We start from the raw sequence: 21,884 nt of genomic DNA, 5'->3' as shown, positions 1-21,884 counted from the left end.
GCTTTGTCCGTAATTCAAGTGAATTCTGATCAGGGAGAAGTAGAGAAGATTCCGGATCATTGCACTGTACCAGACACATATTTTCTCACCAAGTCCACATTTCCAGTTGATGGTTGCCAACTGATTTTTGTTGTGGTTTATCACTTTGTGTTATTATTTGCTTTTAAATTGCATCTCTACCGTGTTTATCTTTTTCAAACAAAGGCACAAATACAGATTGAGTGACACCTGGCTTAAAAACAGTAACTGTGGGAGGAACCTTGGAGTCCTAGTGGACAATCACTTGACCATGAGCCAGCAGTGTGCAGCAGCACCTAAAAAAGCTAATACAATCCTGGGTTGTATAAACAGAGGCATAGAATCAAGATCACGCAAAGTATTATTACCGCTTTATAAAGCCCTAGTAAGACCACACCTGGAGTACTGCAGCCAATTTTGGTCACTCTATTACAAAAAAGATGTTGAGAGTTTGGATAAAAATTCAGAGAAGAGCAGCTAAGATGATCCAAGGCCTGGAGACTAAAACATACAAAGAATGGCTATGAGACTTGGGTTTGGTTAGTCCAAAGAAAAGAAGAAATAGGAGAGACATGATAGCAGTGTTCCAGTATCAGAGGGGGCCAGGTTGTTCACCAAAGCACCAGCGGGAAGGATGAGAAACAATGTTGGGATTTGATCAAAGAGAAAAGCAACCTAGAATTAAGGAGAAATTTCCTAACAGTGAGGACAATTAACCAGTGGAACAGCTTTGCCTTCAGAAATCGTGGGTGCTCCATCACTGAAGATTTTTAAGAAGAAACTGGACATCCACCTGTCTGAGATGGTATAGGTTCTCCTGCTTGAGCTGGGGGCTGGACTGGAAGATCTCCAAGGTCCCTTCCAGATTCTATTCTATTCTATTCTATTCTATTCTATTCTATTCTATTCTATTCTATTCTATTCTATTCTATTCTATTCTATTCTATTCTATTCTATTCTATTCTATTCTATTCTATTCTATTCTATTCTATTCTATTCTATTCTATTCTATTATTTTCCCCCAGATTGAATTATTTTATTATTGGTCTCAGCGTACATTTGATAACTTTGTAAGAGAAATACCGAGGTCAGTTGCCTGTGGTTGATTTATTTATTTATTTATTTATTTAGTTGCATTTGTATACCGCCCTTTCCCTGAGGACTCAGGGCGGTTTACAGGGAATTAAAAATCAAAACATACAAAAGTTAAAACCAGTTAAAAAGCATTAAATTCACCCTGTACACTAAAACCCCCAGTTAATTGACTGATTGACTGATACACACAGCAAGAGAACTTGTATTCTTGTCGGTGGGGGAAAAAAAGTGATATTTTCTCCAGCGTTCTTCCTTGAGGTGATCATACACTAAATAGTAGCTGAAAACCACGTAAGCGGTTAATAACATGGCAGGACCGCTGATGCCACATCTCTTAGGCTCCCAGTATTTTGAATAGAACCTGTCGTGACCTCTCTTGCATGATTCCAGAAATGCTCTGGGGGTATAGTTGAGGGATGCTATCCAGGTGGGCAGCTGACCCAGTTTCACATCCAAAAGCCTCAAATTTTTAATAGGTACGGGTGTTTCCGCCATCTTGCGGTGCTATTCTATTCTATTCTATTCTATTCTATTCTATTCTATTCTATTCTATTCTATTCTATTCTATTCTATTCTATTCTATTCTATTCTATTCTATTCTCAGAACTCCCCAGCTACTTTCTGGGAGTTGGCATCCATGCCTCTTAAAGTTGCCAAATTTGAAAAATGCTAGTATATATGATCTCTGTTCTCCCTTCCCCACATTTCCCCCGTTTAGCCCGCTTCTGAAATCCAAGCTCAGCCTGTAGGGAAGATACCTGTCCGAAGAAGACACATGAAACTTCCAGTCTATACTGAATCTGCACAGATTGTATAGCGTAGTTTGACACAAACACTAATCTTAATGTGTGCACCTTTGAATCACTGCTGACTGCCAGGACAAGTCACTGAAATTTTCTTAGCAGAAAATTGGGAGGGGATTGCCCTTGCCTTCTTCCAAAGGCTGAGGGGCAGGCCCAAGGTCACCGAACTGTCTTTGTGCCTAAAGCTGGACAAAAACTCAGGCTATGCCACTTTCTACCCTGTTACCTTAACTGGCTACTCTATTTTGGTCTAAGGAAAACCAGTGTGATGTTGTGGTTTAGCTCCTGGACCAGGACAGGGAGACACAACTTTGAGTCCTCCTCAGTCATAAAATCCCTTGGGGGACTTTGGGGGTGACTCCCTCTCTCTCAAGGGATGCGTTGGCTCAGTGGGTTAGGACACTGAGCTTGTCAATCAGAAGGTTGGCAGTTTGGCGGGTCGAATCCCGAGTGCCGCATAACGAGAGTGAGCACCTGTTACTCGTCCCAGCTTCTGCCAACCTAGCAGTTCGAAAGCACGTGAAAAATGCAAGTAGAAAAATAGGGACCACTACGGTGGGAAGGTAACAGCGTTCCGTGCGCCTTTGGCGTCTAGTCATGCCGGCCACATGACCACAGAGACGTCCTCGGACAAATGCTGGCTCTTCGGCTTTGAAACGGAGATGAGCACCGGCCCCTAGAGTCGGAAACGACTAGCACGCACGTGCAGGGGAACCTTTACCTTTACCTTTAGTAAACCAACAACCAGCCGAGGCGTTTACATGGGGCATATAACTTTTTGTGTTTCATCTGCTTATCTCTTTTATTTATTTTTGATTGTTTTTAGATTAATGGAGCTTTTGGTTATTGTATTAAATGCTGCCCAGAACCCTATGTAAAATAAATGAACGGACATATCTATGGAGATTCTCAGTCATGGTTGTCCCAAAGGTGCTTTTTTTTTGGATCTTCTTTGTTTTGCTTGAAGATGTGTCAGAACTGAAGAAGCTTCTTGGATGAGAAGCAAAACATCTTCAAGCAAAACAAAGCAAGTTCAGTTGCCTTTTGAAAAAAAAGCACCTTTGGCACAAATAAATGGACAACAAATCATGACTATTACTGCTATTGCCGCTGCATTCTGGACCAGTTGAAGTTTCCAGATAATCTTCATGGGAAACCTTGCATACAGTACCTTGCATTAGTCAAGCTTGAATTGATGTAAACATTACTTTACTGGGCTTGAATTGATGTAAACATTACTTTACTGGGGAAGATCCACCGTAACTTGGAACCAGTGCTGAACAAATGGTTGTAAGTCAAGGACTATCTACGGTCCTACATTTAATTTTATTTCTTTATATCCCTGCTTTATTATTTTTATAAGTACTCCTTCTCTACTCTTTAGAATAGAACAGAACAGGATAGAGCTGGAAGGGACCTTGGAGGTCTTCTAGTCCAGCCCCCTGCTCAAGCAGGAGAACCTGAGTTGGCTTTGCAACTGGAAGCTTCTTGGGGAGGGCAGAGATCCTTCTTTTTGCAAGGCTCTCCCGATCCAGATAGTGCTAAATCGAAACCCTTTATATAGTCAATTAGGCGCGCTCTATCCATTCCCATTATTTCCCTGGGCTCCAAGATCACTGCAGATGGGGACTGTAGGCAAGAAATTAAAAGGCGCTTGGTCCTGGGGAGGAAAGCCATGGCAAATCTAGACAGCACACTAAAAAGCAGAGACATCACCCTGTCAACAAAAGTGCGTATAGTCAAAGCTATGGTCTTTCCAGTTGCAATGTATGGCAGTGAAAGCTGGACCATAAGAAAGGCTGAGCGCCAAAGAATTGAAGCCTTTGAACTATGGTGCTGGAGAAGACTCCTGCGAGTCCCTTGGACTGCAAGGCGATCAAACCGGTCAGTCCTAGAGGAGATCAACCCTGACTGCTCTTTAGAAGGCCAGATCCTGAAGCTAAAACTCAAATACTTTGGCCACCTAATGAGAAGGAAGGACTCACTGGAGAAGAGCCTAATGCTGGGAAAGATGGAGGGCAAGAGAAGAAGGGGACGACAGAGAATGAGGTGGCTGGATGGAGTCACTGAAGCAGTAGGCATGAGCCCAAATGGACTCCAGAAGATGGTAGAGGACAGGAAGGCCTGGAGGAACGTTGTTCACGGGGTCGCGATGGGTCGGACACGACTTCGCAGCTAACAACAACAACAACATCCATTCCCTTTAGTTGGGGAGAGGCGGGGGAATCCAAGTCGTGGAGGGCCCTCCTCTCTTTTGCTGAGCCAGATTGTGTGGGAAATCTAAGAAAGATAAACGTGATCTCCAGGTCTCACAAGGAAGCCCCGGGAGAGAGGCAGGCAGGGTCCCGGGAAAGGCGGAAGGAGACCCCCCTCCCGAGTTTCAGAGCGGCGCAACTTGATTTTTAGATCCCGCCTGGCCGCCGCTCGGTTCCCCCTCCCGCCTTTGCAGGCACACCCGGCGCCCCCCCCCCACAAGCCAGAGGCCTCTCGGGGGAGCTGATAGCGACGGTCGGCAGCCGAGCCGGAAGACGCGGGTTAATTTCCGAGCGGCGGGGCGGGGGGGGGGGCCGGGAAGAGAGAGGAGAAAGAGCAAGCGAGAGAGAAAAAAGAAAGAAAAAAGAAAAGGAGAGCGAGAGAGAGAACCTAAAGAAAGAAGAGAGAGAGAGAGGGAGAGGAAAGAAAAAGCAGGAGAGAGAAAAGAAAAAGGGAGCAGGAGAGAGAAAAAGAAAAGAAAAGAAAGAAAGGAGGAGAGAAAAAAAGAAAGAGGGAGCAGGAGAGACAGGAAAGAAAAAAGAAAAAGAGAGCAGGGGAGAAAAGAAAAAGAAGGAGCAGCAGAGAAAGTAAGAAAAGAAAGAAAAGAAAAAGAAAGGGAGCAGGAGAGAAAGAGGGAAGGAAGGAAGGATGGAAGAGAAAGCAGGAGAGAGAGAAAAAAGAAAGAAAAAAAGAAAAGGAGAGCGGGAGAGAGAAAAAAGAAAAAAAGAGAAAGAAAGAGAGAGGGAGAGGAAAGAAAAAGCAGGAGAGAAAAGGGAGCAGGAGAGAGGAAAAGAGAAGAAGAAAAAGGAGAGAAAAAAGGGAGTAGGAGAGAAAGAAAGAAAGAAAGAAAGAAAGAAAGAAAGAAAGAAAGAAAGAAAGAGAAAAGAAAAAGAAAGCAGGAGAGAAAAGAAAAAGAAAGGGATCAGGAGAGAAAGAAAAGAAAGAGCAGGAGAGAGAGAAAGAGAGAAAAGAAAAGAAAAGAGAAAGAGCAGGGGAGAAAAGAAAAAGAAGGAGCAAGAGAGAAAGAAAGAAAAGAAAGAGAAAGAGCAGGAGAGAGAGAAAAGAAAGAGAGGGAGCAGGAGAAAAAGAAAGAAAAGAAAGAGAGAAAGAGAAGGAGAGAGAGAGAGAAAAGAAAAAGAAAGAGAGCAGGGGAGAAAAGAAAGAAAGAAAAGAAAAGAGAAAGAGCAGGGGAGAAAAGAAAAAGAAAGAGGGAGCAAGAGAGAAAGAAAGAAAAGAAAGAGAAAAAGCAGGAGAGAGAAAAGAAAGAGGGATCAGGAGAGAAAGAGAAAGAAAAGAAAAGAAAGAAAGAGCAGGGGAGAAAAGAAAAAGAAGGAGCAGAAGAGAAAGTAAGAAAAGAAAGAAAAGGAAAGAAAGAGCAGGAGAGAAAAGAAAAAGAAAAAGAAAGAGAGCAGGGGAGAAAAGAAAGAGAAAAAGAGGGAGCAGGAGAGAAAGAAAGAAAAGAAAAAGAAGGAGCAGAAGAGAAAGTAAGAAAAGAAAGAAAAGGAAAGGAAAGAAAGAGCAGGAGAGAAAAGAAAAAGAAAGAGAGCAGGGGAGAAAAGAAAGAGAAAAAGAGGGAGGAGAGAAAGAAAGAAAAGAAAAAGAAGGAGCAGAAGAGAAAGTAAGAAAAGAAAGGAAAGAAAAGGAAAGAAAGAGCAGGAGAGAAAAGAAAAAGAAAGAGAGCAGGGGAGAAAAGAAAGAGAAAAAGAGGGAGCAGGAGAGAAAGAAAGAAAAGAAAAAGAAGGAGCAGAAGAGAAAGTAAGAAAAGAAAGAAAAGGAAAGGAAAGAAAGAGCAGGAGAGAAAAGAAAAAGAAAGAGAGCAGGGGAGAAAAGAAAGAGAAAAAGAGGGAGCAGGAGAGAAAGAAAGAAAAGAAAAAGAAGGAGCAGAAGAGAAAGTAAGAAAAGAAAGGAAAGAAAAGGAAAGAAAGAGCAGGAGAGAAAAGAAAAAGAAAAAGAAAGAGAGCAGGGGAGAAAAGAAAGAGAAAAAGAGGGAGCAGGAGAGAAAGAAAGAAAAGAAAAAGAAGGAGCAGAAGAGAAAGTAAGAAAAGAAAGGAAAGAAAAGGAAAGAAAGAGCAGGAGAGAAAAGAAAAAGAAAGAGAGCAGGGGAGAAAAGAAAGAGAAAAAGAGGGAGCAGGAGAGAAAGAAAGAAAAGAAAAAGAAGGAGCAGAAGAGAAAGTAAGAAAAGAAAGAAAAGGAAAGGAAAGAAAGAGCAGGAGAGAAAAGAAAAAGAAAAAGAAAGAGAGCAGGGGAGAAAAGAAAGAGAAAAAGAGGGAGCAGGAGAGAAAGAAAGAAAAGAAAAAGAAGGAGCAGAAGAGAAAGTAAGAAAAGAAAGAAAAGAAAAGGAAAGAAAGAGCAGGAGAGAAAAGAAAAAGAAAAAGAAAGAGAGCAGGGGAGAAAAGAAAGAGAAAAAGAGGGAGCAGGAGAGAAAGAAAGAAAAGAAAAAGAAGGAGCAGAAGAGAAAGTAAGAAAAGAAAGAAAAGGAAAGGAAAGAAAGAGCAGGAGAGAAAAGAAAAAGAAAAAGAAAGAGAGCAGGGGAGAAAAGAAAGAGAAAAAGAGGGAGCAGGAGAGAAAGAAAGAAAAGAAAAAGAAGGAGCAGAAGAGAAAGTAAGAAAAGAAAGAAAAGGAAAGGAAAGAAAGAGCAGGAGAGAAAAGAAAAAGAAAGAGAGCAGGGGAGAAAAGAAAGGGAAAAAGAGGGAGCAGGAGAGAAAGAAAGAAAAGAAAAAGAAGGAGCAGAAGAGAAAGTAAGAAAAGAAAGAAAAGGAAAGGAAAGAAAGAGCAGGAGAGAAAAGAAAAAGAAAGAGAGCAGGGGAGAAAAGAAAGGGAAAAAGAGGGAGCAGGAGAGAAAGAAAGAAAAGAAAAAGAAGGAGCAGAAGAGAAAGTAAGAAAAGAAAGGAAAGAAAAGGAAAGAAAGAGCAGGAGAGAAAAGAAAAAGAAAGAGAGCAGGGGAGAAAAGAAAGAGAAAAAGAGGGATCAGGAGAGAAAGAGAAAGAAAAGAAAAGAAAGAAAGAGCAGGGGAGAAAAGAAAAAGAAGGAGCAGAAGAGAAAGTAAGAAAAGAAAGAAAAGGAAAGAAAGAGCAGGAGAGAAAAGAAAAAGAAAAAGAAAGAGAGCAGGGGAGAAAAGAAAGAGAAAAAGAGGGAGCAGGAGAGAAAGAAAGAAAAGAAAAAGAAGGAGCAGAAGAGAAAGTAAGAAAAGAAAGAAAAGGAAAGGAAAGAAAGAGCAGGAGAGAAAAGAAAAAGAAAGAGAGCAGGGGAGAAAAGAAAGAGAAAAAGAGGGAGCAGGAGAGAAAGAAAGAAAAGAAAAAGAAGGAGCAGAAGAGAAAGTAAGAAAAGAAAGGAAAGAAAAGGAAAGAAAGAGCAGGAGAGAAAAGAAAAAGAAAGAGAGCAGGGGAGAAAAGAAAGAGAAAAAGAGGGAGCAGGAGAGAAAGAAAGAAAAGAAAAAGAAGGAGCAGAAGAGAAAGTAAGAAAAGAAAGGAAAGAAAAGGAAAGAAAGAGCAGGAGAGAAAAGAAAAAGAAAGAGAGCAGGGGAGAAAAGAAAGAGAAAAAGAGGGAGCAGGAGAGAAAGAAAGAAAAGAAAAAGAAGGAGCAGAAGAGAAAGTAAGAAAAGAAAGGAAAGAAAAGGAAAGAAAGAGCAGGAGAGAAAAGAAAAAGAAAAAGAAAGAGAGCAGGGGAGAAAAGAAAGAGAAAAAGAGGGAGCAGGAGAGAAAGAAAGAAAAGAAAAAGAAGGAGCAGAAGAGAAAGTAAGAAAAGAAAGGAAAGAAAAGGAAAGAAAGAGCAGGAGAGAAAAGAAAAAGAAAGAGAGCAGGGGAGAAAAGAAAGAGAAAAAGAGGGAGCAGGAGAGAAAGAAAGAAAAGAAAAAGAAGGAGCAGAAGAGAAAGTAAGAAAAGAAAGAAAAGAAAAGGAAAGAAAGAGCAGGAGAGAAAAGAAAAAGAAAAAGAAAGAGAGCAGGGGAGAAAAGAAAGAGAAAAAGAGGGAGCAGGAGAGAAAGAAAGAAAAGAAAAAGAAGGAGCAGAAGAGAAAGTAAGAAAAGAAAGGAAAGAAAAGGAAAGAAAGAGCAGGAGAGAAAAGAAAAAGAAAAAGAAAGAGAGCAGGGGAGAAAAGAAAGGGAAAAAGAGGGAGCAGGAGAGAAAGAAAGAAAAGAAAAAGAAGGAGCAGAAGAGAAAGTAAGAAAAGAAAGAAAAGGAAAGGAAAGAAAGAGCAGGAGAGAAAAGAAAAAGAAAGAGAGCAGGGGAGAAAAGAAAGAGAAAAAGAGGGAGCAGGAGAGAAAGAAAGAAAAGAAAAAGAAGGAGCAGAAGAGAAAGTAAGAAAAGAAAGGAAAGAAGGAAAGAAAGAGCAGGAGAGAAAAGAAAAAGAAAAAGAAAGAGAGCAGGGGAGAAAAGAAAGAGAAAAAGAGGGAGCAGGAGAGAAAGAAAGAAAAGAAAGAGAAAGAGCAGAAGAGAAAGTAAGAAAAGAAAGAAAAGAAAAGGAAAGAAAGAGCAGGGGAGAAAAGAAAAAGAAAAAGAAAGAGAGCAGGGGAGAAAAGAAAGAGAAAAAGAGGGAGCAGGAGAGAAAGAAAGAAAAGAAAGAGAAAGAGCAGGAGAGAGAGAGAGAGAAAAGAAAGAGAAAAAGAGGCAGCAGGAGAGAGAGAGAGAGAGAAAGAAGGAAAGGAAAGGAAAGGAAAGGAAGAAAGGCGGGGAGGGCATCCCCGGCTCCGCATTCGCCGCCTCCCGGCCGCGGGCCAGCCAGTCCCCGCCTCGCCAGCTCCGCGAAAAAGGGACTTTATGCAAATCCCGGATGAGATCAGCCGCCAGCAAATGGCCGCCCACTCCGGAGCGCCGCTCCCTCCCTCCCTCCCTCCCTCGCCAGTTACGTGCCTGGAGGGGCGGGGCGGGCGGCAGCGGGACGCGTCGCTCTCTCTCTCTCTCGGCAGGAGCGGTTCCCACGTCTCCCTCCCGCCCGGGCAGCAGCAGCTCCCCAGCGCCTCTCCTGGGCTGGATACCGGCGGGTCGGGCCGGGACTCAGAGCCCGGCGTGGTCTCGTCGGAGCGGATCCTTGCTTTTTTCCAGCCGTTGGCCAGCTTGGTAGGATTTTAACGCCCCGCTTGTCGAGAGAAGAAGAGGCGAGGAATAAAGGTAAAAATCCGCGGGCTGCGAGTAAGATAGATACGGGGCAAAAAGGCTCGCTCGCTTTCCCGACGCTGCCGCCTCGCTTGAAACCCGAGAGTCACCTGCCGTGGACACTTAGCCGTGGGGAAGGCGGTGGAAGTGCGAGTTCTTCTTGAGCTGGAAGCAATTCGGGCTGGGCGCGAGTTGAGGACAGACACTTTGCTTCGCGTCGCCTTTTTTTTTTTTAATCCGGAACGCGCGAAGGGGTTGACGAAGGAGACGGTGTTCCTGATCATGGACAGAGTACCTTAGCGCAGCGTTTCCCAACCTTAGGAACTTGAAGATGCGTGGACTTCAACTCCCAGCTGGCTGGGGAATTCTGGGAGTTGAAGTCCACGCATCTTCAAGTTCCTAAGGTTGGAAAACGCTGCCTTAGCGTTCAAGAGAGCTAAGGCAAACATGACCAGAAATAGCTTTCTTGGGTAATAGGCGCACGCTGTGCTAATAAACCACCATGGGTTTGATTTGCTTTTGGCTTGCCATGCTGGGGAGGGGGGGGGAAACCCAGATTGATAGTTTCAACGACAGCCGTTCGTTTCTGAGTGTTCTTAGGCGTGACGGAGCCGTGATCGATGAAACCATAGTTCCCGGTGCAATAGACCTGAGTTGGGGGGGGGGCTAACTTTGTACTCCAAAAAATTATACCTGCTGGAAAGTTAACTGCCTACACAAAAATGGTTTTAGCTGAATCCGGGGCAGATCCGGGTTTCTAACGCTTCGTTTTGCCGAGGGCCATTTTCCTTGGTGTTTGTTCCTTAAAAAAAAAAGGGCTGCAGAGAAATACTGGAGAGTATATTTACATATAAATATACTCCACGTGAGCTGGAGTTGCTTGCCGATTTGCAAAGGGAATTTTTTATCATGTCTGAAGTCAACCCCCTTAGCTCACCAGAAGCAGCCCTTCCCACTTTGCCTGCCTGCCTTTTGGGAGACAGATGTTTGAGGGAGGTGTGACTTTCTGCCCCTGGATTGAGAAATCCAATACTGATCTGCAGTTCTCACAGTGGGAACCTTAGACTGGCTTTCACACCCGCTGATCTAATCTAATCTGGGGGAATTGGGACAGATGGGAAGCACCAAAAGGGCATTATTTCCAAGTTTTCTTTCATGGCCTTTTTTTTGGGGGGGGATCTGTTTTCAAAAGGCAGGTGAGATTCGCAACTTTTGTCCTTGGTGTGTGCGTGTGCAAAGAACGTGGTAATTTGTACAGCAAAAAGTGTTTTATGTTAGAAATCTACCTTGGATAAACTGTAAATGAACTTAAACCTGTTCAGGATAGCTACATGTCCACCATCTGACAAAAATTAAAAATAATGAATAAGTAAGTAAATAAATGCAGGCAGTCCTCAACGTACGACCCTAACTGAGCCCAACATTTCGGATGCTAAGTGAAACAGTTGTTAAGTGAGTTTTGCCCCATTTTACAATTTTTCCTGTCGCAGTTGTTAAGTGAATCACTGCAGTTGTTAATTTAATATCACAGTTGTTAAAGAGCCTTGGTGGAGCAGTGGGCTAATGCCTCCTTAAGTAACACCAGCTGCCTGCAATTAGTGCAGGTTCGCGTCCCACCAGGCTCAAGGTTGACTCAGCCTTCCATCCTTCCGAGGTAGGTAAATGAGGACCCAGATTGTTGGGGGCAATTAAGCTGACTTTGTAATAAAGCCGCTTGGGGGTGTGTGAAAGCCCTAATAAGCAGGCATATACATAGAATGAAGGCCACTGCTAAGCTTGTAAGCCGCCCTGAGTCTTCGGAGAAGGGCGGGATATAAATGGAATTAAAATTAAAAAATTAAAAAAATGAATCTGGCTTCCCATTGACTTTGATCGTCAGAAGGTTACCAAATGGGATCACATGACCTCAGGACAATGCAACCGTCATAAATATGAGCTAGTTGTCAAGGACCTGGATGTAAATCACGTGAATGTGGGGATGCTGCACTGGTCATAGCTTTGAAAAATGTTCATTAGTCACTTTTTTCAGTGCTGTTGTAGCTTTGAATGGTCACTAAATGAACTGTTGCAAAGCGAGGACAGCTGTACAGAAAACAAAAACAATAAAAAACCTCAAAGAGCAAACTCAGTGGTCCACTCTGTCTTTTTCTTCTGTTGGCTTTCTATGTTTCTGTTTAATAAGTAATCCACCGCTGCTTTAATTTTTTTTAAAAAATAATACTTTTAATATTAGTCTAGCCTTCTGGGTGGTCATTCAACTTACTTTGGAGATATTGTAGTGACTGCAATCTGAGTATTTCTGTCACACATCATTATTAATTAGCATTGGAACATATATAATGAATGTGTGCTCATGATCGCAGTCCAGATTGTAACCACGTGGTCGCAAATTAGCATGGCTAAAAAGAAGCAGAGTGATTCTTTGCGGTTGCGTTCTTCTTCCTTAGGGCCTGCAAGTGCCAAACCAGAAGATGACTGTTCTTGATGCAGGATCAAAAAATGTGATGGTGTCTCAGGATTGAACTAAAGCAGGGGTCTTCAAACTTGGCCCTTCTATGACTTGTGGACTTCAACTCCCAGAATTCGTCAGCCAGAGTGCCTGGCTGAGGAATTCTGGGAGTTGAAGTCCACAAATCATAAAAGGACCAGGTTTGAAGACCCCTGCCTTAGACTATACCTTTTTCAATAGGCCTGGAGGTATCCTGGCAACAGGGAGCCACATGCTGGATGCATCCTGTGTAATATTCTGATGCATTCCCTCTTATGATCGTGATTTTATTTATGTTTAATTGTTTTAAGTGGTTTTTAGAATATTTTAATATTTATTGTTTATTATTTATTTATTAATTCGGTTTATATACCGCCCTACTCCCGAAGGACTCAGGGCAGTTTACAAGGCAAAATTTAAAAACAATACAATATAAAATTAAAATAAAATTAAATTAAGTCTAGCCCCAAAAAATTAAAATCACAATTTAAAAACATTAAAACCCCTCAGTCCAGACCAGATAGCTCAAAGAGCCAGGTTTTTAGGTCCCAGCGAAATGATCGAAGGTCAGGGGCAGGCCGGAGTTCCATTGGCAGTTGATTCCATAGGGCAGGCGCGCCCACAGAGAACGCCCTCCTCCTGGGGATCACCCGCCGGCAATCCTTGACCAACGGTACCCTGAGGAGGCCCTCCCTGTGGCTCCAACAGGGAGGACGATGGGAAATTGATGCTGGCAGCAGGTGCTCCCTCAGATAATCCGTGCCCATGCCATTTAAGGCTTTATAGGTCATCACCAGCACCTTGAATCTCACCCGGAGGGCAACTGGAAGCCAATGCAGCTCGCGGAGAAGAGGTGTTACATGGGAGTATCGGAAGACTCCCATCACAACTCGCGCGGCTGCATTCTGCACCAGCTGAAGCCTCCAAGTGGTCCTCAGGGGCAGCCCCATGTAGTAGTCTAGCAGCCCCATTGCAGTAGTCTAGCCGGGAGGTCATGAGTGCATGGGTGACTGTGCGTAGGGCATCTCGGTCCAGATAGGGGCGTAACTGGCGCACCAGGCGAACCTGGCCAAAAGCCCCCCTGGCCACGGCTCCTATATGATCTTCCAAACTGAGCCATGAATCCAGGAGGACGCCCAAGTTGCGGGCCCTATCTACGGGGGGTAACACCTCACCCCCCCATAGTTAACGATGGAAAAGATTGGTTAGTTTGAGATGCCGGTATGCACAGCCACTCAATCTTGGCAGGATTGAGATGAAGCCTGTTTCTCCCCATCCAAACCCGGACTGCCTCCAGGCAACGGGACATCACGTCGAGGGCATCACTGGGTTGGTGATTGTTAAATATTTTAATAATTTAAATTCAGTAATAAAATTTTAATACATTAAATATTATATTACCTAACTGTGGAATATAAGTGTATTATATATAATTATATATTAATATTTTATTTACTGGTTTTATTGTACAGTGCCCAGACGTCAGTGTGTGAGATAGGAGGCCATATAAATTTGATAAACCTGCTGGGTGACTTTGGACCAGACATTCTATCTCAGCCCAACCTACTTGTTGTGGGGAAAATAGGAGGAGAAATGAATATCAGGAATGTTTGCCACCATGAATTACTTATAAAGTAATAAAGATGGAATAAAAATTAAAGAAAAAATAAAGACGTAAACTCCCAGTACCTGGATCCAGACAGCTTCTTAGCAGAAACTAAACAAGCTATATAGGTTCATGCACTTGCATAAATCCATGGTTTGCTGTATATTCTGCTTCCAGTTGACTGAGTTTTCACAAGATTTTAAACCACAAATAAGCAAGCACATTAGTGTGATATTTGAGCCTGCTTTGGAGCTTAGCATGATGTGCAAATGGTCCCTTAAGCCTAGCCTGCTCCTTTGTCAAATGCAACCTCTGCCTGTGTATGTGTGCCTTGATGTATGAATTCTCCTTAAAACGGGACCATGAAATCACCAAAAAGCACAGTAATGCCTTTGGAAGATTCTCCATCTAGAAATATGAAAGAGTAAACCCATTTGGATTTTCTTTTGCAAGGTTTTAGCATGGAAGCTTTTGCAAATAGAACAGAACTTTATAAAATATATTAAGAACACAAGTAGTAGCTTAACTGCTGGACAATGTAGCACATCGCAAAAATGTTAGTAGGGCTTCCTCTTGAAAACCCAAAAACCCATTCAGTAAAGTAGGCAAGGAAAGGAGTGGAGAATGGAATGGAATGGAATGGAATGGAATGGAATGGAATAGAATAGAATAGAATAGAATAGAATAGAATAGAATAGAATAGAATAGAATAGAATAGAATAGAATAGAATAGAATTCTTTATTGGCCAAGTGTGATTGGACACACAAGGAATTTGTCTCCGGTGCATAAGCTCTCAGTGTACCTACAAGCAACAAGTGGTAAATCATGATCATAAAAATACATTCATCATAAATCATAAGATAAGGCCTCATTCTTTGTGTATAGGCTTTTAAATAAAAAACAACAACAACACCACTCTGGTCCCTCCAGCATAGTGAGTTATTTTTAATCCACTTGGCTTTCAGAGCATAAGCAGAGTTCTAATACAATAACAGCATTTCAGAATTTCTGACCTGCATGAGTCCAGAAAAGCAAAATACAGAAATGATCATTTTTCAGTCTATCAACATCCAAGGCCACTGAATCTGGTCTGCTAATATAGAAAAGTGGTTGCTGAGGCAGAAAAACCCAATTTCAAATGGAAGTTTATTGCTTAGCCTAGGATAAACATTATGTTTACATGTTTTGGCACCATCACAAGTGCCATCTTGCCTTTTTTGACCACTAGGTTGTCTGTCTTCCAAATTCTAAATGGACTAAGGTACTGAAGGTCCAGAGTTCCTGTCTTTTCTATCCTCACCATTGCATGGTTATACTTCCCAGCTCTCTGTATAATCGTCCAATGAAATTGTTCACTCATCCACTCTATTAATAAATGTATTCCTTGATGGAACAGGCCTTTTACCCAGTTCAGGTCATCTGGCAGAATCAGAGGCTGCTTTAGTGGAAATTTGCCAGGAGCTGAGCTGAAGTTCTCCTTTCTGACATAATGCCAAAAGGAACCAGGATTAAACCAGCATCCTGTTCTCAAAGACACTGTATTCTGGAGGCCTTCAACTGTGCTATTAGGGACGCGGTGGCTGAGTGGGTTGGGACGCTGAGCTTGTCGATCTGAAGGTTGGCAGTTTGGCGGGTCGAATCCCGAGTGCCGCGTAACAGAGTGAGCGCCTGTTACTCGTCCCAGCTTCTACCAACCTAGCAGTTCGAAAGCACGTAAAAATGCAAGTAGAAAAATAGGGACCACTATGGTGGGAAGGTAACAGCGTTCCGTGCGCCTTTGGCGTCTAGTCATGCCGGCCACATGACCACGGAGACGTCCTCGGACAAACGCTGGCTCTTCGGCTTTGAAACGGAGATGAGCACCGGCCCCTAGAGTTGGAAACGACTAGCACGCATGTGCGGGGGAACCTTTACCTTTACCTTTTACAATTGTGCTCTGTGATATAGCCATACGTTTAGGCCATGAGGTCTTATAGAAGATGCCACCAAAATTGCAATTTGGAAAGGGGCTGAAGAGGAAAATTAAAAAAATAGATTAGTTGGTTTTAATTACATTCAAAATTCAATTTAACCAAATCAAATTCCTGCCCATCATAGGGAGAGTGTTCTTGCCAGGACTTTCAAAGGCTAACTATCTTTTAGCTTACAGTATGTTGCCCCCTCAGGGAACACAGTATACCTGTGTATAGAAGATACCTTTCCTATTTTTCCCCACAACATTCCTGTGAGGTGGGTCGTGCTGAGAAAGAATGAAGAAAGATTGGGAGTTTCCTTGACTGAAGGTCCAGTACTGATCACCAGTATGCCTTTCTCCTTTGTTCTTGGCACAGATTCGAGTTCAGCAACATACAAGTAGTCTTTAACTTACAGTCATTCGTTTAGTGACCATTCAAAGTTACAATGGCACTGAAAAAAATGACTTACGTCTTTTTCACACTTATGACCATTGCAGCATCCCCATGGTCACGTGATCAAAATTTGGGCAGTTGGCAACTGGCATGTACTTATGACAGTTGCAATGTCCTGGGGTCATGTGATCAACTTTTGCAGACTTCTGACAAGCAAAGCCAGTGGGGAAGCCAAATTCCCTTAACAACCGTGTTGCTCACTTAACATCTGCAGTGATTCCCTTGACAACTGTGGCAAGATGGTCATAAAATGGAGCAAAACTCAATAACTAACTTGCTTAGCAACAGAAATTTTGGGCTCAGTTGTGGTTGTAAGTAGAAGACTACCTTGTATTCAGTTGATGTGGCTCCCCACCATGAAAGAACTGGCATTGCCTATAAAATTGGCAACCCAACAAGTCTCACGTTTAGTGCTTTTGCAAAGCACATTTCCTGCCTTCAGTTTGGGCAAAGGCAGGCTCCAACATGTGGAGGAGGCGGAAGGAATTCAGGGACGGAGCTTTAAAGACAAACATGATTTATTTGTTCTGTCTTTGTACATTATGTGGCTGGAAACTGTGATTTGTGTCTGTGGGAGGTGGAGTGGATTCACAAACAGCAAGATGTGGGTGTGCTGTGGGGATCCCAGCATGTGTGGATAGAAAATTGGGATTTTGACTGTTTATGATAGGGGGCTGTTGAAATATATGTTGATAGATCATGATTATTGTAATATTATCCATCCGCTGTGTTTCTGAACCTCATCAACTTTAAGATGCATGGACTTCAACTGCCAGAATTCCCCCAGCCAGCATTCTGACTGGGGGAATTCTGGGAGTTGAAGTACATGCATCTTAAAGTTGTTGAGGTTCAGAAACAATGCTCTGGAGCAGGGGTGTCCTAGCTTGTCAACTTTTAAGACCTGTGCACTTTAATTCCCAGAACACCCCCGTCTCTGAAGTGGGCAGTGCACAGATTGCTTTATAAATAGATGTTGGCATGAATTCTCTGTCACTCAGAGGGACATTCGATCTCAACTATTGGTAGCTTGTTCAATAAGGTATGATTAAGCAGAGGCCACTCTATGTAAACCATGTGTCTGACATACCAAAAGCATGTTGCATAGCGTGTCGCTCTTTCTAAAATGACCGGAAAATGCAATTTCCACATTCCGAGATTGTTTATCTCTGGTTACCAGATGTTAAGGAATGATAATCGTGATGGTGATGACCAATATGGCATCCTCAGGTATCTGTTTGGCTAAATCACAATCCTGTCTGCGATGCCTTGGCCAAATATCAAGAGTTGGTACTTCTCTTCCATGCCTAGAACAAAGCATATTTTTAACATAGTTGTGTGTTTTCCCTTTCTATTTATCTCTGCGGATTGTAGTAGTTTATACTGGGTAGCTGTATTAAATATTTATAATTTAATAGGAAGTTCTGTACAGGTTGTCAAGTGATTTTAATATTGGGATTTTTAAGTCAACGTTTAGAGCAGGGGTGTCAAACTCAATTTCACTGAGGGCCGCATCAGCATTGAGGTTGCCCTCAGGGGGCCGGGTGGGTGTGGCCAGGGTGGGCGTGGCCTACTGGGTGGGCGTGGCTAGAGTGCGTAAGGCCTACTGGGTGGGCGTGGCCAGCTCTACATCATTCACATCAAGGGTGCCTATGGGGGCCTGGGCAGGAGTGGGACAGATCTGAGGGTCTCTGGCAGAAGGAGGGTCTCTGGGCCAGGGCCAAGGCAGCGGGGGCCGTTCCCTCACTGTTTCCAGGATGGCTTCGCGGGCCACATGAAACCACTTCATGCGCCGGATCCGGCCTCCGGGCCTTGTGTTTGACATGTCTGGTTTAGAATGCTTGAAGGCTGCTTTGGTTTGTTAAAGGTTGTTAGTTGCCTTAAGGATTTGATGGAGTAGAAAAGAGTGTGTGTGTGTGTGTGTGTGTGTTTATGTGTACGGATTGGCACTGAGTCAAGCATATGATTAAACTGTAAAATCCCAAGAACGGGGATTCCCCAAACCCCTCATGTACTCCTGACTGACATTGTGGTCTGGAATATTTATTTGAATTATAGCTCATGGTGCTGTAGTCTTTCCTTCTGTTTTATCTCACAACAGCCTCACAAGATTAGAGAGTGGCCAAAAGTCCCTCAGAAAACTTCTTTGGCAGAGTGGGGGCTAAAATCTGAATCCCCCCAGGGCCATTCTGGTTTCTTAACCATTACAGGTAATCTTCGACTTATGACCATTCATTTAGTGACTGTTCCAAGTTGAGTTTATCTAGTATTATGAAAAGAAGGACTAGGGGAGACATGATAGCAGCGTTCCAGATATTTGAAGGGCTTCTACAAAAGATGAGGGGGTCAAACTATTTTCCAAAGCACCAGAAGGCAAGACAAGAAACAACGGATGGAAACTAACTAAAGGAGAGAAGCGACCTAAAACTAAGGAGAAATTTCTGAACAGTGAGAGCAGTCAGCAAAATGGAACAGCTTGCCTTCAGAAGTTGTGGGTGCTCCATCACTGGAGGCTTTCAAAAAGATCCTGGACAAACATTTATCTGAAATGGTATAAATGCTCGAGGAGGGGGTTGGACCTCCAAGGTCCCTTCCAACTCTATTATTCTATGTTCCATGTTCTATGAAAAAAAGTCTTAGAGTGGAGTTTGTATTTGCAACCATTACAACAGACATGTCAAACACAAGGCCCGGGGGCCGGATTCGGCCCGCGAAGTGGTTTCATGTGGCCCACGAAGGCATCCTGGAAACAGTGAGGGAACGGCCCCCACTGCCTTGGCCCTGGCCCAGAGACCCTCCTTCTGCCAGAGACCCTCAGATCTGTCCCACTCCTGCCCAGGCCCCCCCATAGGCACCCTTGATACGAACGATGTAGAGCTGGCCACGCCCACCCAGTAGGCCATACACACTCTAGCCAAGCCCACCCAGTAGGCCACACCCACCCTGGCCTTACCCACCCGGTCCCTTGAGGGCAACCGCAATGCTGATGTGGCCCTCAATGAAATTGAGTTTGACACCCCTGCATTACAATATCTGTATAGTCAAAGGATTGTGATTTGAGACCTTGACAACTGGCATGATATACTTGGAATGGTTGCAGAGTCCTGGGGTCATTTGATCACCCATTTGCAACTCCTCACCTCCACCCCCACCCCCCCAGTTTCGGACCAACAAAGTCAATGGGGAAGTGGGTGATTTATTTACACAAAAAAGTCATGAAATTGGGTGCGGTCACATGACGCCCCCTTAACAATAACACTACTTAACAATGAATTTCCTGGTCTTTATTGCAGTTGTAAATCAAGGACTACTTGTATACCTTATTGGTGTTATCAAAAGCCACCAGGGATACATTTTTCTTTTTACACCTTGTCAAATGCCTTCTCCTGCCGTGCTCTGGCCTGACATTGACATGTAACAGAGCCAAAAAATCAATTTTATTCCTAATTGAGTAGAATTGCTTCGCCATTACCTGCTCAAGACTCTTGGCCAGGAATTGTAAGTTCAAACCTAGCCTATATTGATGCAAAGAATGGATCTCATGATAAGGATAACATCAACTGAGCCATATCACCTTTTTCCCCCAAGGCTGGTTGAGGGTGGCATTAATAAAAATGCTATTTTTGATTAAATTACTTCCAGCTATTATCAGCCAAGAGCATGCTGGCTGGGAAATTCTGGAAGTTGAACTCCACAAGTCTTAAAGTTGCTAAGTTTGGAGATCCTTGGTCAAGAGGAACTAGATATAAAGGCTATAATAGGCTAACCCAGGGGTAGGCAACCTCGGCTCTTTTATGACTCATGGACTTCAACTCAGCTTGGCTGACTCAGGAATTCTGGGAGTTGAAGTCCATGAGTCATAAAAGAGCCGAGGTTGCCTACCCCTGAGCTAACCCAAACACTCTGCCTACATCCTCAAGGTGCACAGGAATAAAACGGGAGAATAATATAATAAACCTTTATTGTCCAAGTACAACATGTGTACATTGAGATTAGCTGAGCCTCCCCCCGTGCTCTCTCCCCCCAACACACAGTGACAACAAACCCTCCATCCTACCACACCATGTGAACCAACTACACCACACACCGGCCTCCCAAGTCAATTCTGCATAAGATTATGTCCCATTGAAAAGCCTAACAGCCCACGGATAAAAGCTATTTTTCAGCCTGTTGGTACGGCTGGCTATATTCCTATATCTCCTACCGGATGGTAGGAGAGTAAAGAGATACCGTCCAGGGTGTGAGTCATCCCTGAGAATCTTCCTCACTCTTCCAAGGCAACGAGCCCTGGCGATGTCATCCAGTGGTGTCAGGGAACAGCCCACAATGTCTTGTGCTGTGCTCACTACCCTCTGTAATACTTTCCTGTCCGCGGCTGTCAGACCAGCATACCAAACCACAATACCATACGAGAGGACGCTCTCTATAGTAGACCGGTAAAAGAAGGTCATTAGCCGTTGTTCTACCCTGTTCTTCCGCAAGACCCTAAGAAAGTGAAGCCTCTGTTGGGCCTTTCTAGCCACCTGGGTTGTGTTAACTTTCCAGTTCAGATCTTCACCTGACTCAGGAATTCTGGGAGTTGAAGTCCACGAGTCATAAAAGAGCCGAGGTTGCCTTCCCCTGCAATAGACTCTCAGCTATAAGCTCCAGGATCTGGAAGAGCAAGATACCAATTTTTGCGGGGGGGGGGGGGATAGAATACCAAAGGAGAGGGTCACTTGCCAATGGGAGAAGTCAGGCAAAAATGGCCTTGATTTGATTCCAATGACATTTAAATGTAATTAAAACTGAATAGCTTTAGCAGGATTACTCTACTTGTAGTTAATAAAAGTCCACTTTGTGTCAACAACCTTCAGAGGCTGGGGACTGAGCTCAGGTGGTAGATGTCTGACAGAAGGCTCTCAGGCAAGACAATAGATGCCATTTGCTACAGCCCTGCCCCATTTGTGTTAAAGCAGTGAAGGGAAGCAGCATTCCCTGGACCAGATGCCCCCCAGATGTATGGACTTCAACTCCTAGAATTGCTGAGCCAACAAAGCTATTGCTGAGAATCTGGGCATCCCTACAGAGGATGGGGAGAATAAAAAAAATGTTAAGACAGTCATCCTCGTGGGATTAAAGTGATGCACATTGTTATGTACTGGGCTTGTGGTGATACACCACGTGCGTTACTGGAGTGTCTAACGGCTCTCCAGTATTCCAGACTTGCTGTCTCCTCTCCTGCAATTGGCTAGCCCCAGGTGGCTTGAGTGGGTTCAAATCTATTGGCTGCCGCCTAGGGGCTAGGAACACCTGCTGCCAGCATCAAGCTCCCTTCGTCCAGTGCGCTCCCACAGGGAGGGTCTTCTCAGGGTGCCGCCGGTTAAAGATTGCCGGCGGGTAACACCCAGGGGTAGGGCCTTCTCAGTGGATGCGCCTGCCCTGTGGAACCAGCTGCCTGCGGAGCTTAGGACTGCCCCCGACCTCCGTTCATTCCGCCGGGACCTGAAGACCTGGCTCTTCGAGCTCTCTGGCCCAGGCTGAGAATTTTTTAATTTTAATTTTAACTTTTTTTTTATTTTTCTCAGGGTTTTATTTAATCTTTTTTAATTTGTTTTAACGTTTGTATTGATTTTTTTTAAATGCCCTGTAAACCGCCCTGAGTCCTTCGGGAAAGGATGGTATATAAATCTAAATAAATAAATAAATAAATAAATATTGTGGCTGGCCACCATTAGGACCTTTTTCTGCCCCCACCCCCTTAGCTACATATGATATCCTTGCTGAGAATTCTGGGAGTTGAAATTCAGATAGCAGAAGGATGTCCAGATACGTGGCCTTTTTAAAGGATGCCCACAGGTGAAGAGAATTGAATCGGCCTCCATCTTACAGGTAGTCTTAGATTTAAGACTATAGTTCAGCCAGGAATTACGATTGTAGGTTATGCCGGTCATTAAGCAGGTCAGCACATGATAGATTTGATTTTGCAAACTTTTTTGTGTGTGTTGGTCATTAAGCAAATCACCACGATTGTTAAGCAAATGCTACAGTGGTTCAATGAAGCCATTGCCCCCAATGGGCAGTTATTGCCTGAAACTGGAAAGTATTGTCATAAACGACAGTCACGTGATTACGGGATGCTGCAA

At 43.6% G+C, this 21,884-nt stretch overlaps 1 protein-coding gene across 4 annotated transcripts in view; it reads left to right on the top strand.

The window, feature by feature from the left end:
* The first annotated feature begins 8,271 nt into the window (after nucleotides 1–8,271).
* DDR1 (discoidin domain receptor tyrosine kinase 1) overlaps nucleotides 8,272–21,884 on the top strand; it is a 90,728-nt gene continuing 77,115 nt past the window's right edge. For 3 of the 4 annotated variants that reach the window (XM_081317764.1, XM_081317765.1, XM_081317766.1), the window contains exon 1: nucleotides 8,272–9,274. The gene's annotated coding sequence lies outside the window, so the exon portion shown is untranslated. Of the gene's footprint in view, nucleotides 9,275–17,943; nucleotides 17,970–21,884 lie in introns of those variants that run through there. The other variant, XM_081317767.1, reaches the window with a different exon arrangement.

This window comes from Vipera berus (assembly GCF_964194415.1).
Source record: "Vipera berus genome assembly, chromosome: 2".
NCBI classification, from domain to species: domain Eukaryota; kingdom Metazoa; phylum Chordata; class Lepidosauria; order Squamata; family Viperidae; genus Vipera; species Vipera berus.
This window is presented reverse-complemented; position numbering and strand designations above follow the sequence as displayed.